The sequence below is a fragment of the Sturnus vulgaris genome, chromosome 2 (genome assembly GCF_052056855.1).
Source record: "Sturnus vulgaris isolate bStuVul1 chromosome 2, bStuVul1.hap1, whole genome shotgun sequence".
Classification (NCBI taxonomy): Eukaryota; Metazoa; Chordata; class Aves; order Passeriformes; family Sturnidae; genus Sturnus; species Sturnus vulgaris.
In genome coordinates this window covers 94,187,186-94,204,605 of record NC_142244.1, presented here as the reverse complement: position 1 = coordinate 94,204,605, position 17,420 = coordinate 94,187,186, and the positions used below count along the sequence as shown (strand labels likewise).

The 17,420-nt window shown below is 40.6% G+C and overlaps 1 protein-coding gene and 1 long non-coding RNA gene across 42 annotated transcripts in view; one reads left to right on the top strand and one right to left on the bottom strand.

Moving 5' to 3' along the window:
* LOC148224908 (uncharacterized) overlaps window positions 1-11,232 on the top strand; it is a 403,359-nt gene extending 392,127 nt beyond the window's left edge. For 15 of the 41 annotated variants that reach the window (XR_015801703.1, XR_015801696.1, XR_015801702.1 and 12 more), the window contains 2 exons: window positions 3,338-7,030; window positions 8,352-11,232. The gene's annotated coding sequence lies outside the window, so the exon portion shown is untranslated. The remainder of the gene's footprint in view (window positions 1-3,337; window positions 7,031-8,351) is intronic. The other 26 variants (XR_015801717.1, XR_015801706.1, XR_015801710.1 and 23 more) reach the window with 16 other exon arrangements.
* Window positions 11,233-13,547: 2,315 nt separating this feature from the next.
* Window positions 13,548-17,420, bottom strand: part of LOC148224907 (uncharacterized) — a 34,541-nt gene continuing 30,668 nt past the window's right edge. Inside the window, exons 2-3 of the long non-coding RNA XR_015801732.1 lie at window positions 14,624-14,770; window positions 13,548-14,250 (exon numbers count right to left, since the gene is read on the bottom strand). This is a non-coding gene — a long non-coding RNA (uncharacterized LOC148224907). The remainder of the gene's footprint in view (window positions 14,251-14,623; window positions 14,771-17,420) is intronic.

Genomic DNA, 17,420 nt, shown 5'->3' with positions numbered 1-17,420 from the left:
ACTAGACTAATAGTGTCTAGTGTCACAGCCTTTGTGACTTAAACAGACTTAAACACAGCTCCTACACTCTTAATATCCAACCCATCTATCCTAACAAGCTCTTGTCTGGGTTCAATGATGTTTTCAACTCAGACTGACAATCCTGTCACAGTGTTTGTCTAGCAGCACTAGCAGTACCTTCCCTTCAACTGATGCTTCTCCAGGTCTGCAGTTAGATATGATGACAGGGAATACCATCTTCTGGGTCTTGGTATTCTTTTAACACTTCATCACAGTTAATCCCCTGGACTGCAGAAACCCAATGTGTTAGCCCAGCATTCAGTGGAAAAAAGTCACAGTCAGATTTACCAGAACTGAATGTGGTAAGGGATGGCAAAGGCAACAGAAGGTCTTCTATAAGTACACAGGTAAGAAAAGGAAGACTAGCAAAAATGTGTGCCCACTGCTGAAGGATATCGGGGACCTGGTTATGCAGGACATGAGGTACTTCATGTCTTCTTTGCCTCAGTCATTACTAGCAAGAACAGCCTTCAAGAATCCCAGGTCTAGGAGACCAGAGGAAAGTTTGGAGCAAGAAAAATGGTGGAAGAGGATCAGATCTTGGGGCACTTAAACAAACCAGGCATACTTAAGTCTGTGGGGCCTGATGAGATACGTGCTCAAGTGCTGAGGAACCAGCATCTGTCACTATGAATTGTGAGGCCACTCTCAATGATCTTAGATCAGTCATGGTAATTGGGAGAACTTCCCAAGGGCTGGAGAAAAGCAAATACCACTCCAATCTCCAGGAAGGGAAGACTCAGTGAACTAGAGGATGCTCAGACTCACCTTGATCCCTCGGAAGCTGTTGGAACCATCCTGAAAATAATATCCAGGCACCTGAAGGGCAAGAAAATTATCCAGGAGTAATCAGCACGGCTTCATCACAGGGAAATCATATTTAACCAGCTTGGTAACCTCCTATGCTGAAATGACTGTCAGGATATAGGAGAGGAGAGCAGTGCATATTTTCTACCTGGACTTAAGAAAGGCTTTTGACACTGTTGAATTATGCATTGAATGAGCAAACAGTGAGGTGGATTCAAAACTGCATTAAATAGTTGGGCCCAGAGGGTGGTGGTCAGTCTAATGAAGTCTAGTTGGAGGCTTCTCTCTAGCAGTGTACCCTAGAGACCCAATCTTGTTTAACATCTTCATTAATGATCTGGATGACAGGGCAGAGTGCACCCTAAGAAAATTTGTAGATGACACAAAACTGGGAAGATTGACTGATATGCCAGAATCATGCTACCATCCAGAGGGACCTTGACAGGCTGAAGAAATGAGCTTCCAAAAACTTCATGAGGTTCAACAAGGGGAAGTGAAAAGTTCTGTATCTGAGGAGGGACATACCCCAGGTAGTAGTGCATGCGAGGGGTTGTCCAGCTGGAGGACAAGTATTGCTTTCCAGTGAGTTCAGGGGATGTGATCATTCTCCTCAGGACTTGAGACATTGTCCTCAGCACAAGGGGATGGCTGTGTCCAGCTCTGGACTCTCCAAGAGAGTACCAGTACAAGAGGACACGGACATATTGGAGGAATTCTAATGAAAATCCTTGAAGATTATTAAGGGGCAGGAGCACCTCTGATATGAAGACAGGCTGAGAGAGCTGTGACTATGCAGCCTGGAGAATAGAAGGCTCAGAGGGATCATATCAATATATAAAAATATCTGAATGGAAAGTATGAAGAGGAAAGAGACAGGCTTTTTTCAGTGGTGACAAGACAAGTGACAATGGGCACAACCTGAAACTCAGGAGGTTCCTTTTATATATCAAAAAATGCTTTACTGTGAGGATGATCAAGCACATGCACAGGTTGTCCAGAGGGTTTGTGGAGTCTCTGTCCTTGGAGATATGTCAGTTGTCCAGGTGTGGTCCTGGCCAACTGGCTCTAGGCGTCCCTGCTCGAGCAGGAGTGTTGGACCAGCTTCTGGAGGTCCCTTAGAACCATAAACATTTTGTGATTCTGGGAAGTTTATGCACCTAAAAGAACCACGTTCCCCCATAATTCCTAGTGGTTTGAGGAGCTCCAAGCCAATGAAGATGACGTGCCACAAGTGCAGCAGTTGTGCACATGCTGGGTCAGCTCATCAGCTACACTGGTTGGAAAGGGGAAGCTGTAAGAGAGCCTTGGACCTTCAAATGAGGGAAATCTCGCAGCCAATGTGGGCTGACGTTTGTCACAGCAAAGACAAAAAGCAGTGTTTGTGAGGATTATTAGCAGAGTTAATGTTTACAGTAACATGCATTTTCATAAAGGAAGGGGTCAAATTAAGAGCATTGGCTACTGTATTTTCTTTGTCAAGCACTAGGGGATCAAAACACATTCTTACCATGTAAATGAGGGATGAAATAACAGACCCTTTTACACTCTTTTTTGAGCAGACAGGATTACAGCACAGATTGTGTTGTGAAACAAAGAATAACTCCACAGGAACCATGACTTTTTCTATGAATCATTCTGTCTCCCTTCCTGCCTTCCCATATATCAGTATTTTCTGTAATTTTTCTTAAGAGTAAATATCTTCTAGATGGGAATGCCATGCTAACTGAATGGCTAAACTTAAAAATGGCTAAAGTTGGCCATTTACTAGCTACAATTTTATTTAATAAGTAGCAACTGAAAGCGGTTATTTGCCTTCCTACTTGGAGACAGAAAATATCTCTTAACCATAAACATATGCATTGTCAAAATTATAAACATATCCTTCCCCTAAAGTGGCAAATAGAAATAAAAGTCATAATACACCTCCAATATCAGGAGAGAAATTAGGGTGGAGAGCCTGGAGAGATGGGGGTATATATTTTTGTGCATAATATTAAGTCAACAACAGCTTTGTGTGAAGAGAAATTATGTATGGAGCCATGGTGAAATTTACAGGAGCTGTTGTGGAGAACTGAAATGCATAACAGAACAAATAAAATATTTGGAATTTAAAGGTTACATCAGGTGTAGAAACCAAAGGAAAAGCCAATGCAGTTAATTCATGCTAATACTGGTGGAGAAAGAATTGCAGGTGTGTCTAAGGATTGCTTGGTGGGCATTAATGGACATGGTTTCTCTCTAACTTTCAAGGGGCTACCTGTCAAATACTTTGGAGTGCTTCTTTTTGTGCATCTAGGGTGCTCAGTTCACATTCCCAAGGGCCAGTTTTGCTCCTTGGAGCAAAGCAGGAGCAGTTATGAGTCAGCCCTGACTGGAGTAGCTTTCTTTGGAGTAGCTTTTTTTGGAGTAGCTTAGCCTAACATCCAGTGGTTTACAAAATCTTTTTCCTGACCTTCTCTCCTGGGAACAGGGACACACGGCAGTCAGATGGCACAGAAAGATAACTTCAAGAAAGAAAAATGCAATCTCTCTGCTGAAGCTTGCTCTTTCTCGGCTGAAATTCTCAGTGACTGGCCACAGTCTGGCCCAAAGCACATTCACTTGCAGTAACACTGATGCATAATATGTGTCACATATCACTTTGCAGGAATTTCCTGAATTCAGCAATTATTTCACTAATGTTTTGTTTCAACTCTTAAAATATGCCTAAGTGAAAAAAATCAATTATTCATGCATAAAAGTAGTAGGAAATTGTGGCACTTTTATACAGAGATGATGCTTTCCAAGCTCATTGCAGGATGAATACCTGCTATAAATATTATTTCTGTGTTTGTGCTCATTAAAATGTGAAAAGGTAACACTTGAATGCATGGATATATCACAAGTGTTTTTCTGGAAATTGTTTTTTTCAAAGTATTCTTACTGACTTACTGAATGACAGAATCATTTAGGTTGGAAGAGATATTCAAGATCATCAAGTCCAACTCCATCAAGTCCAAGATCATCAAGTCCAAGACCCAGAACTACCAACTCCACGATTAAACCGTGTTCCCAAGTGCCACATTTACACACCTTTTCAACACCTCCACTGATGGGGGCTCCACCACTTCTCTGAGCAGCCTGTTCCACTGATTGACAACCCTTTCCATGAAGATATTTTTCCTAATATCCAGCCTAGAGCCTGGAACAACCTGTGGCCCTTTCCTCTTGCTTGTTTCTTGGGAGAAGAGACCAACACCCAGCTCACTGCTGCTTCCTTTCAGGTACTTGTAGAGAGGGATAAAGTTCCCCTGAGCCTCCTTTTCTCCAGGCTAAACAGCCCCAGCTCCCTCAGGCATTCCTGACAGCGTTTGTGCTCCAGACCCTGCACCGTCTCCATTGCCTTCTCTGGACACGCTCCAGCACCCCAATGTCTTGGAGCTGCTGGTGACTTACAGATCAGCAATAAACAAGGGCAGATTCTTATGAACATGGAAATTGAGAAAGGAAAAAGGGAAAGAAGGAAGGAGAGGAGAGGTGAGGAGAAGAAAAGGAAATGGAGAAGGAAAAGAGATCTAACACACTGATCAGTGAATGCCTGAAGCCTTAAAGGAAGCTGAGGACTGGTCCCAGGAAAAACACAAAGCAGGTACAGCTTTGTGTAGGAGATACAGTCACAAACAAGACACTCAACTCATCAAAAGACATTTCTACATTTCTGTGTGCTTACATTTCTGAAGTACCATCTCCAGAAGAAAACAAGGTTTTCCTTTTAGTGAGTACACAGCACATCAAGGCTGAACAATTTGTTAATGTGAACATCTGAGAGAAGAGCGATTACAGCAATAAGGGTTCTGACACACCAATTAAAGTAGTTGGGTTAGACGAAAAGAATCTTGTAAAACACCCATGTGCCCAACTTTGCAGACAAAATTCATATGACTGGGGGAATGTGTGGCTTTGTGACACATAATCAAGGACTGTGAGGGTGGGAGCACACCTGGGTTAGTGTGAGGTTTGTTGCTGGTTTTGTGAATGCAGGTTTAAGTGCACACACAGCCCCAGGAAGCCCATGTTCCTGGGGAGACTGGGGACAGAAACTTCACTGTTATGTTGGTTTTTACAGTTTGCTAAGCAAATCTAGGGAGGGTTTTTGGACAGAAAAATTGCAGGATTTAACTAGAATGTGAGGAATCTTTGGATCCCTTGTTAATTATGATCTGCTTTGCTACAGTAAGAGAAACAGTGCTAGAGGGAAGGAGATGGTTCTTGTCTTGAAGAGTATGCACTGCTATTATTGTTTTATTTGTATTCTTTCTCCTTAAAAGTAGCTACTATTTACAAAGTATCCACAGTAAATCCAAACAGTGGGATGGAGACTGAGATTGACTAAGTGAAACCTGCCCTAAGTGTGCACCCAAGAGATCAACTGAAATCAATTTGTCCTGCAGAGGTAGGTGGTTATACATCAAAGCTGAGAAAAATCATACTGGAAGCCACGGGAACACTTTCAAGCATGGAAACTGCGGGTTGCCTACGGAATATGCCCTTATTGCTGAACAGTGTGTGCATACGTGTGCTTCCCTGAGTCATGGAGAGACAGAGGGGAGGAGAGAGAATGAGAGAAAGGGGGAAAGAAAAAAAGGAGGAAAAAAGAAATCACCAGAGACATGCCAATGCAAAAGCACAGTGGATGTATAAAATTATTTTGAGCTTTTTGTACAACTTACATAATTCTCAAGTAGAAGAAAATAAAGCTGTAATTTATGCAGTTCTCCCTAGCAAGTAAAAAAAAAAAGTTATTTTTACAACTCCCTATATTGATTTTATTTTTAGAACACTTTCTAAAACAAGTGGAGAATTCAATCCTACTCTCTGAGGCATGTCAATTTTTGCCCACATAGTCGATGGAAAGATTGAACCCTAAGTGCAGATCATGACATTCTGCTGTGATAAAAGCTGTTTCTGTTTGCTTTAACTCTCATGCATAGTGGCAAATGCCACCTGTGACACATTGGTATAAGTACAACTATTGCATCCCGTGATTGCAATACACTGGAAATTGTTTCTGAAAGTTACCCGACTCTCTCTACTGAGATAAATGAATTTTCTCTAAGTGTTTTAATACAAGAGACCGTGGTCAAGTTATAGACACAATCAAATTTCACCTGTCAGGGCTTTTTTCAGAACATGATACCAGTTAACAAAAAATAATATGTATCAAGAGAAAAACAGTGTATGATCTGCTTTGGAATGTTTTTTTTTTTTCTAAACCTGTTTAGGAAAAGCCATGAATTCTTGCTTAGATCCTCCTTAATCATGCCTGTAGGCATTGCTTAATCAGTGCTATGGTAAACAGTCATTCTTCCAATCACTGCCCTCCATGTTTTTGTACATTTAAGGACAGATATATATCAATAATCAAGACCTGGCCAGAAAAGTGTCCTTTAGTCTACTCTTTTCATTGCCTCCCACACACTAGCATCTTCTTGTACTGTCAAATGAACTTGTTTCCACTATTAATTAAGTTGCTGTGGCTATGAAAGCAGAACCAGAAATTGCCAGAGCCATCTAAATCAATGAAAATCTGTTGTTTCATAAACCTGAATATGTCTCATTACATTATCCTTCTAGGGATATGGGTTACAAGATTGTTATGCTGCCACTGGCATATTTCTTTTTTCGTGATGTGAGAGCCCAGAGAGGGCAGAGGGGCAGCAGACTGCCTTCCCATGACAACCTGAGCAACATTTCCAGCTCTCTCTTCACCTCCCAGATGCCTCCTGCTTCAGACAGCTCTCCACAGCCTTAGACCTCCCAAGGAAGCCTGCATACCTGTTTATTATTGACTTTGGTTGCTACCACAGCCATTACCTATTAGTCAGCTTTTTGGATGGGGAACCATCTGTCTCGCTTGTTTGGCCGAGGTTCTGGTCTCCTTGCCTGCTGATCCTCAACATGGTGCCAGCCCCTGCATTGAGAATTACATGGCAGGAACAAATTCTCTTCTTCTCTAGCTGTGTTGGCTGTCCAGGTCCTTGTCTGCCATAAGAATGAAGAACTGTCGGGTTCCAGCTCCAAAAATCCTTCCTGCTCCCTCCTCTGTGCTGCAGCCCACGCTGGCCCAGTTTTGAATCATGCTGGAAGATGGATATAAGCAGCTAAAATTTCCTTCCTGTGCAAGGTAATATGCCATTTCAAATACTAATACCTAGAGGATCCCCATATCTTAAGCAATTTAATAAATCCAGATGAGTATTTAAAAAAAAGAGGATTGGCAGGCCCTCTAATAATTGTGATTAAAAATAAGTGAAAGTGTCTGTTAAAATTTTTGCCAAGAAACTATTTTGTGCTCAGGCAACATTTTGTTACTCTGTTTACATGCCTCAGTGTGTTTCCTTCCAAGCTGGCTATACAGTTCTATAGACATAAAAATACATATGCATGCATGTAAGCATTATCTATATACCTCTTGTTTCCCAAACCTAAAGTAATTTATGTAATTATACACATAATGTATTTTATCCAAATACACAAAGAATATTTTTTTTCTAAATGCCACTTAGTATCTAGATTTAACTTAAACCACTACTTAGTCTATCTTCCTTAATAGGATACTAAAAAGGAATTTTATGACAACATTATCAGTAGCATTTTGCTGATAATTAGAATAACAATAATAATACTGAGATATTTCTTCAGTAATAATGGTGTTATTAATGAGATTTTTATGAAAGACAGACTTCTTTAGTATAATTATGAAAATTGATCTTTTTCATTTTACTTATTCACTGAAATCAGATAAGTGGCTTAACTACATGTATTATTTCTAATAAATATTCAAAAGAATGCATTTAAACAAGGCACCTCATTCTATTCTTGCTCATATTCCTTGCATTTAAATAAAAGTGTAATTGCTCTGCTTTTTTAAACTGCTAGTTTGGATTAGCTGTCTAACCTGTACAGTGTAGCTGTTTTCTGTTTGCATTTTTAATAGCTTTATTACCATTTGGTGAAGCCTTAATTTCTCACTCCCTTGAAGAGTCCTGCCTTTAAGTCAGCTCTACAATTTAACCAACAATAATCTGTCAAGATAAGATAAAGACCTGCACCAGATGAAATGCAGTATTTTTGTGTAGCATTCTGTCATTGTTAAAGGAAAGATCTGAGTATGTCAAAATGTAACACCTGAAAGTTTAATAAACTTTGTAGCATAATTTTACAGTTCACATTTTAAAATAAATTGTTCTAGAATACATTAGCTTGTTCACTAGTGAAATCAGTTAAATATCTATATAAATATGTTTGGGTGAAGGGAGCCAGCAGTTTCTCAACAAGGATTAAAGTTCTTTCAGTTTTCAAGCCTCAGATTAAGTCACTTCTGAAAATCCTTGCTTCAATTCAGTTCTATTAACTCTGCAGTTTCCCCGTAGTTCCTTCATAATATTTGGCCTTAACATCACTGCAGAGGTTCATTCAATATTACAAACATTCTTTTTTTTCAGAGTTGCTAATACTGGTGCAATTGGAGTGAAGCATACTTCAGTCCTCGCTTTCAGGATTTATGCTGGTCTTCAAGTATCACTGTTTCTTTTCACATTTCTCTTTCATTTACTCATGCAAGTAATTTTTTTTTAATATATGAAGATGAGGTCCTAAATCCATGTTAGTGTTAAACTGTAACTGAATTGTGTCAGGTATGTATGAACTAATATACTTATAGGACAGAAGAGTGAAGAGTGAGTTTCTCAGTTCTACCTTAGCCAAATTTGCTGTTCTATGTGCAAATGAATGCATTTCATCTTGCCAGACAAATTCAATGCAAATGGCAGAAGCATGGGGTCTGTGAGCTACTCCTGAATCCAGGAGAGTAGATACAGGATCAGGTACATGGCTGGGGAGGGAAAACCAGAGTACTGCGTGTGGAACATTTTGGGCAGCCCTCTGTTCCCTGGACAGCTCAGACTGTGCTGTGGTCTGTCTCTGCTCAGCCCTAGAAGGGACATTCTCCAGGAAGGGACTGTTCTGTATTGCTCACATGAGAAAGGCCCATACAGTGTGGCATTTCCAGGAAGCCTTAGGATTTTACACCCACTATTTTAGATACATATCTATTTTTAGTAACTGAACTCTTATGAATACATTTTCCTTTTTCTTTCCCCCTTAAATAAAATCTGCAGTAACCTAAAAAGCCAGTACTAGTATTTGTTTGTAGGCATTGAGCCCAGCTCACTTGTTGTGAGCTCAAGCTGTTGTCTCTTTCCACAATGATCAGTCCTCTCCTCTGAGGTTGGGTTAAACTCTCCTAGGGCAGCTTTGCTAAAACATAGACTTCCATTAAATGATTCCATTTTGATGAATCATGATTTTGAAGTGAAGAATATCTGATTTGTTGCCAAATTTACCAGTCTGTTTAACTGCAGTGTTCCATCTTCCTGAGATGCTCTTGGAGGGCTCTGAAGGTTTGGCACCATAGATCCTGTATTAATTGCAAATACCACAGTACAGTATATTTTCATTTCTCACATCCAGTGATTTAGGTACTGCAAGGCATCATTGAATAGACTTTGATTTATGAGAAACAGGCCTGAGACTGCAAAGGTTGCTCATAATTTAGCTCTGTTTTGGCATAAACTTGGTGATTCTGAGGGCCTTGGTTATTAGTTATGAGACAAAGAATCTGATTTTCTGAACAAACAGGGAAGATAGTTCTGCAATAAAAACATCTACTATGTGATTCATGAAACACACTGCTGCCAGAAATTCAGTTCAGTTTTAAGGTTAAAGCCATAGGACTGTTCTGTATTGCTCACATGAGAAAGGCCCATACAGTGGCCTTTCCAGAAAAAGCACTGAGATAAAAATCTCACATTTAAGAAATAAGAGCACTGGAAATTAGGCTCCAACGTCTATTGTTAAGGTCTTAAAAATATTTGTGACTTAAATAGTACTTACCAGTGTTTGCTAATTTATGGCAACCATGGAAGGTAGCTCAGTGATAGTCATTATCCTTACTCAGCAACCAGTAGCTCTTTTTCTGCCTGCATATTTGAGAGTTGAAAATGGGAATAAAGGCAGATCATAAACAATATCACAAGCCAAGAGCATATAAAAAATCATGGGAGACCCTGCAGTGGGCACAACCCTTAACACACAATGGCTGGCTGGCTGAAACACACTCACCAACCTCCACTGAACAAAGCTTGTAATCATATTCCTAAGTCCATACTTGTGCTTAGGGTCTGATCTGTGTCTGAAGGACTTCTTGGAACTGCAAACTGACATTCCTGTGCTCTGACTCCCTCTGGAAGATACAGTTTAGAGCAGGGAAAAGGGTTCTTTGGCAACTCAGTTTGACCAGCTCACAAGACTACAAAAGATATGGGGCAAAAGAGCTTTTCTGCCAGCATCAGGGGCCAGGAGATCAGCACGTCTTGCATGGGAGCTTGAAGCTATGCAAGATGTCCCCTCTTAGTGCCTTGCTAAGTGACAGCAGTACTGTGCAGAGGTGCTGATCCCTGACCATGGTGGGAGGTTATTGCTCCAGCAGCTCTGGCTGTGTGAACAATCCCGTAAAACACTTTGGCAGAAAGCAGCCAGCTTAATGCCAGCTGCCCAGCTCATCCAGGCTAACCCAGGCAGCTTTGCCCATGCAACAGCAACAAGGGTGACCTCCAGGAACAGGCTGGTGACACCCTACTCTGACACAGCTCTTTCCACAGTAATTAATGACTTTTAACCTGATTATCTTTTCACAGTCTGAAGTGTGTCATGGATGCGAACATCTCTTCCTACTAGCAGCCCAAGCCTACACTGACCTGGAGAAGCATTCATATGAGCATAAACCAAGACAGAAGGAAGGGCAGATAGAGACTCCCTCTGAGCAGGAGAAATGGTGCCACTGACAAAGCTGAAGCCAACTGGACTCCAAACGTGCCTAAAGGCTTTCCTGAACTACAGCCTTACAGCTACCATCTCAAATTGGTCTCAAAACAAAGTCTCATATCCCATGTTTGTGACAACTCTCCACAACAAAACAACGTGAGTTTAAGACTAGTCCATGCTGGAAACAGATGTTCCTTTGAGGTTGACATAACGGACTCCAAGTTTCTGCCTGTCATGTAGTTTTTTATTTTTTAAGAAGCAGGACCACTACACCACATGTGTGTGATGTGAGACTGTGTGTCAAAGAAAGGCATAAAAAATTATTCCAGCAAAAGGCTCTGACTGGAATAACAATGGAGAAGCCAAGGGACTCATGGTTCTATAACAAGTTCATTCAGAAAATCACAAGGCAATGTGACAGCTGGAGTGAGGAAAGACTTGTGGCAATATTTTTTTAAGAATTGCATGATGAAAAAATAATAATAATCATTAACAATGTTATTTGGTTGATTTTTTTTTCTTTTTCTTTCCCATGACATAAACAATGGTACTCTGGTCATAAGCCAAAACCTGACAAAGGTCCAAGGTTGAAAAGGGTTTCTTTGAGCCTGTCTTCCTGGTGTAATTATTGAAGGTTCAGAGGAACCAGATCTGGAGTGTTGTAAAACTCAACACAATGAACTTGACAGACAGCCAGATTTCTGTTTTCAGCCAGTTTAGGGTTACTATAATCTCATTATTATGCTTGAAAGACGACAAGTAATAGAATCTCAGGTAGCTGTTCTGTCTTTACTCAGCCGCATCTTCTCTTTTATGCCAATTTCCCTTGATTACCTGAACTAGTGAGGCTCGGTTTTCAACCACTTATCTTCCAGCAATAATCATCTGATCAGCCTTACAAGGTTCTCACTGCTCTCAACGGTTTTAATGGGTCAAGCGTTAAATTAACCCTTTAACCATACCCCAGGAGAATACAAAACTTATTAAAAAACAATTTACTATTCAGTCATTGTTAACTTTGCAGAGGAGAAGGAGTTCTTTAAACAGATTTGCTTGTTGTTCCATCCACTCATACCTTGTTTTGCAGTACCTTTACCCTTAGTAACACATTAAATTTTTTTAAAGCTTCTTAAGGGAACATTTTTCTGGTTTCTTACTTCCAAGGAAACATAAAATGAAGCTATGGAAAAACTGTGTGTATCTTATGTTCTATTTTAAGGCAACTTCTCTCAAAGGTTAAATTAATTCCATGTATGGAAAAAACATCTGCAAAAACAGGAATAATGTCAATCAACGTTGCATTTGGGCAAATTTTAAGGGTGGTGGAAATCTTATGGACCCATCTATATGATGGGAAGGGTTTGTAGCTCTGGAATGGGAGAGTATTTGTACCAGCTACAGCAGGGAAACAGCCAAGAAGGAGGTCACTTACTCATGGAGATCTGTGTTGGTGTGAAGGGCAGTCAGCAGCTGTGATGCCACTCCCAGCTTCCCCAGAAAACTCTGGAGTCCTCTCTGAGAGGAGGCTGGAGGCAGAAGCCCGACAATGTTCTCTGGCTTTATACTTCCCAAGGATAGTGCACAGCCAACAGAAATATGTCTTCTGCCTTAACTCACCCCAAAGTTGGGGAAACCAAGGGATATGTGAGAGGATGTGGCTCTGTAGAAGTATCCTTGCCAAAGCAGCTGCTCAGAGTAGGGAATAACACTGTCAGGAGGGGCTTGAACAAGAGGCAAAGGGCATAAGTGGCTTTACTAAACCTCAGTTCTCTTGCAGAACCAGGGATCCCTGCATACAAGAATAGCTTTAGCATAGCAGGCTATGCATCCCACAGTAGGGCAAACTCTCCCTTTCAGCAAAGATCCAACAGCAAAAAAGAAATAAGAATAGAAAAATGTAATGTAAGCCAAGGTGAGAAAGAGCCTCAATTTACTAGTTGTTATGAATTAAGGATGTGATACATCCCAGTGCTACTTCTTACAACAATACAAGGTAGAGATGCCCAGGGTGTAGATCTATCTTTGCTATCTTCAACCAATTCTTACTCATACAAAATTCTCACTGCTGTTCACAGGGGTATTGCCAGGAAATTACTTGAATGAAAGACAGAATTTTTTACAGACACATCTCATCCAACACTTTCATCACCTTTACTTTGTACAACTCCATCTGATCTTTGATGACAATTGGAACTGCTTAAGGGGCTTTACTAGTTCAGGTTAGTAGTCATCAAAGGAATATTAGGACTATAAAACCTGCTGTGCATGTTAGTCATTATATGCCTGTATAAAAATAATGTGGTGCTTTCAGTCTGTTTATAATACATCCATCTTTTACAGTGGGTGAATGAAAAGAAAGAAGACATAGTGCTTAAACATTAGATGATGTGATGATTTTGGGTACATGGGCTTTCAAGAGGAGTCTAAAATGAACCCCCAGGCCCTTACACAGAAGACAGATGGGCCAGTGATGAGGACATTGAGCACAACCATCCTGCTTGGTAGGGCATTGCCAAGAATCAGCCAAGAGAAACACTAGAAAGGGAAACACATCTTGGGGCTCAGCCCTCTGCAGAACTTCAGGGTCTTACTGTGGTCTGCAGTGAAGGTGACTTGTCTTTGAAGAACTCCCATGCTGTGGCATGTTTCTTATGGAAGGGTTATTCTATTCTACTCTTCATTACTTCTTTTCAAAACACAGACATTAGAAAAAACGTGGTGGTGACTTTTCCACATCATTCCTACTGGGCAGCATCTTCCCCCAGGAGAACAAGTGTCAGGGTTCACTGACTCTTTTAGCCTGCAAGTGTTTAGTCTCAGATCTCCTTTCTACAAATTTTTGAATCACTCATCCACAAATAAATATTCTTCAATCATAAAAAGTTCTGTCTAGAGATATTTCCCCCCCAGTAATTACTAAAAGAATACATATGTCTGGTACTTTATATGTGAGTGGTGTGAGTGGTAGTCGCATCTTCAGTCACTTTCTGTGCAATCTCTGAGAAGTGCCGGAGATCAACCAATCTTGTACATATATATATATCAAAGAAGGGATTTCCCTGGAGGAAAGCAACGGTGGAAATAGAATTTATTTTTTTTAAATAAAGAAGACGCCATGACAAATTACAACAAATGAAACTAAAAAGACAAGGCAAGGTTCACTTTCCAAACACAGGCACACAATGCCACTTGAAGGCATTTTCCTTAGTCTTTGATCAACTACTTTAGATGCCAGTGTCAGATGTTGGCAGACATGTTGGAAAGCCTCTGAGCTGGCTAGGGAGGAGCAGATGGAGGCAACTAAATAGGTACCCTGCATGCCTAAAGTAACTCTAAACATTTCCATATAGGCAACTGAGTCCCACGCCTTGATTATTTTGCCTTTGATACCAGAGATGTATTTTTAAAAATTATTAAATTAATAGCTTTTTGTTTTCCCATCAGTTTCCATTTGAGAAAAAAACCCAACTGTTTCCTCTTCATCATCCTCTACATTCCGTTGTATTTCCGCAGGTCCTCCTACAAAAAAAAAGAATATGTTCCTGTAAGAAAAGCAGGGAGCAGATGTTTTTGGGCAGTCCACATCTGTAAATGAAAAAAAGGAAGAGTAATGTGAAATTCAAACTAGTTCTGAAGACAAATAGAATCTGTTTAAAATTGAAAGGAAAACCAGATAATTTCCATTTATGAAAACAGACATATGAATTATTAATAAAGGGAAAGGGCAGATTTGGGACAAAAGAAAGCAAAAGAGGAAAATGCTGCAGTTTACAGACCTCTATCAATGGATGTTCAGCCCTGGGGAAGATGGAGTGAGACCCAGCCCTGGGGAGAAGGACTTGGGGGTGTTTGTGGAAGAGAAGCTCAGTATGACTTGGCTGTGCATACTCACAGGTCAAAATCCAACTGCATCCTGGGCTGTGCTGAAGAGGTGTGGGCAGTAGGGAAGGAAGGGGATTCTGCCCCTCTGGTCTGCTCCAGTGAGATCCCACCTGGAGTGATGCATCCAGCTCTGAAGCCCCCAAAACAAGACCTTGACCTGTTGGAATGAGTCCAGACAAGGCCAGTAAGATGATCAAAGACAGGCTGAGAGACTTGAGAGTGTTCAGCCTGGAGAAGAAAAGGCCCCAGGGAGACGCAGCAGCCTCCATCCAGTAAAGCCCTAAAGAGAGCTTAGAAGATCAGAGAGAGAGAGAAGGCCACAGACAGACTTTTCACGAGGGTGTGTAGTGATAGGATAAAGGGCAATGGCTTTAAACTGAAAAGGGTAGATTTAGATTAGGTATTACAAAGAAATTTTTCACTATGCGGATGGTGAGACATTGGAATGGGTTGTCCAGAGTAGCTGTGGATGCCCCATCCCTTGATGTGTTCAAGGCCATGTTGGATGAGGCTCCAGACAACCTGGTCTAGTGGAATATTCCTTGTCCACAGCAGGGAGGCTGGAACTAGATGATGTTTAAGATCCCTTACAACCCAAATCATTCTATGATTCTGTGTTTCTGAACAGCCTCACTTTAATATAACAGGGTGATAGTCAAAAATCACGTGTAACTTCTCCTCAACAGGCTAATGCTTTTCCAAGCTTTCTGGAATATTCTTGGGAGCATCTTACCCAATGTGTATGCCCTGTATTCATCTGACCATAAGACTCCTTTCATAGACAATGGGAAAAGACACATCTAGGGACTATTTTCTCTGAACAATTTTAAACATATATTTTGAAGATGTACTTTTGAGATAACCTGTGCCCATGAAGATTGTGGAAAAGGGAGAAAGTCACAAAATATTTGTAGGTCCTTGGTCATGTTAAACTGCATAATTAGCAACATGTAAACTCCATTCAAAGCACCCTTTCAGTCACAGAATCAAAGAACAGTTTTGGTTGGAAGGCACCTCTACAGTCCAATCCTCTGCAATGAACAGGAACATTTTCATCTTGATCAGGTTGCTCAGAGCCCCATCCAACCTGACCTTGGATGTTTCCAGGGATAAGGCATCCACCATTCCTCCAGGCAAGCTCTATCTGTGTTTTCCATCCTCAATGTGAGTCTGCTTTTCAGTAAAATTTCTGAGTAGATCTAATGTTCCCTTGGAAGACCATTGAGTCCATTAATTTTCCCAAAAGGCATAAAGTGCCTGATACTTGTCAAATACAAGATTCTTCTCCAAAGAATACCACAGTATAGCTCTGCACCAACTTGGGGTTAAAGGCTAGCATCTTATTTCTTTTAGCTCAAACAAAGTTCCCTGTAATTTAAGGGAAATGGCTTGTAGTTAAAGGATAAAAAAAAAAGGGCAGTAAACAGTACCCAAAAGCTACCCTAACAAGTGCTCCTGAAGAAGCAGTGATTTTCTAGTATACAGAGTGGCTACATTATAATACCTAACATGGAATCAGTGCAAAATCTTAGCAATTTTAAAGTGCTATCAAAATAAAAATGCATTACAGTAGACAGTCTGCAACTCGGGCATTGTATTTCTGCTTTTTAAAACTAATTGTCTGCTTTATGCGCACATGGAACTTTATCAAACTGAAAAGGTCTTCTATAAGTCAACAGTGTTTCTTATGTTTTCAAATGGGGGTACAAGCACTTACCTACATAAATATATTGTAATTCACCTTGAAAAGCAAAAATGGATTAAAGGAAGGATTTTTTCAATTTTATTAAATCCTTCCATTAGTAAGACAAAGCTTTTAGCGATGAATAACCTGAAAATAAACAAAACATAAACAGACAAATAATTTTTATGAGTGAGGCTGATGACAAATTCCATTCTGATTATACACAAAGTTCAAGTCTTAAAAAAATTGCATGAATTGGTGAGTGAGAAGACAGATTTTAATCTATTGTGCGCAGTATTTGTATACTGAACATAGAGATTGTATAAACAGGCAAAACCAAGAAGTGAAGCCTGTCCCTTCTGAAGTTAGAGCATTATTCCCAAAGCATAACTCCTCATATCCAATGTAAACTCTCTAAATGTTGGCTTTCCAGACTAAACTAAGATGGCTAAGATGTTTTATAATAAAAGGACCTTGAAGGGCAGCTCAAGTCTTCCCTAGATTGGTGTCTAAAATAGATTGCTCTGTTTCTCTCCATTGGTTTCAGCAGGGACATCTGGCTTAAGTTGTCTTAGATGGCTGAAGACAGATAAGACAAAGCCTTGCTGCCCATTGGGGCACCATTTTCTACTAAGGTAATGTGAGTAGGCAACAATTTCAAAAGCTTGCAGTGGAAGTTGGTCCTTCTTTGGATAATGTTGGATTCTTTCTACGCATTTGGTAGTTAATTACAAACTGTAATGAATCAAAGAAAATTCTACACAACCTTCCCACATTCTGCCAGACACAAATACCCAATGACTCTGCTCACAGAGAGGTGGCAGTGGAGAAAATAGATGGAGTTTTGCCTAGACTTTGAATATGCTGTTCCTTAGTAAAACCCTACCAGACAATGAACTCAGGAGATGAATCATTGTTGTGGGACACAGGGATGTCTGCTCCACTCTTGCTTCTCCTGCTGACCTCCTGTGTGGCCTTGGGCAAACTGCTCCACCATCTGTTTCTCCACCCTCCTTTGTGCAGGGGATGGCTACAGGCCATTCTGCAGTCAGATGGGAACCAGCTGTCTCCATGCCCTGACCCAAAATGGCATGACCAAGATGATGTGGTGCCAAGTCTGAGG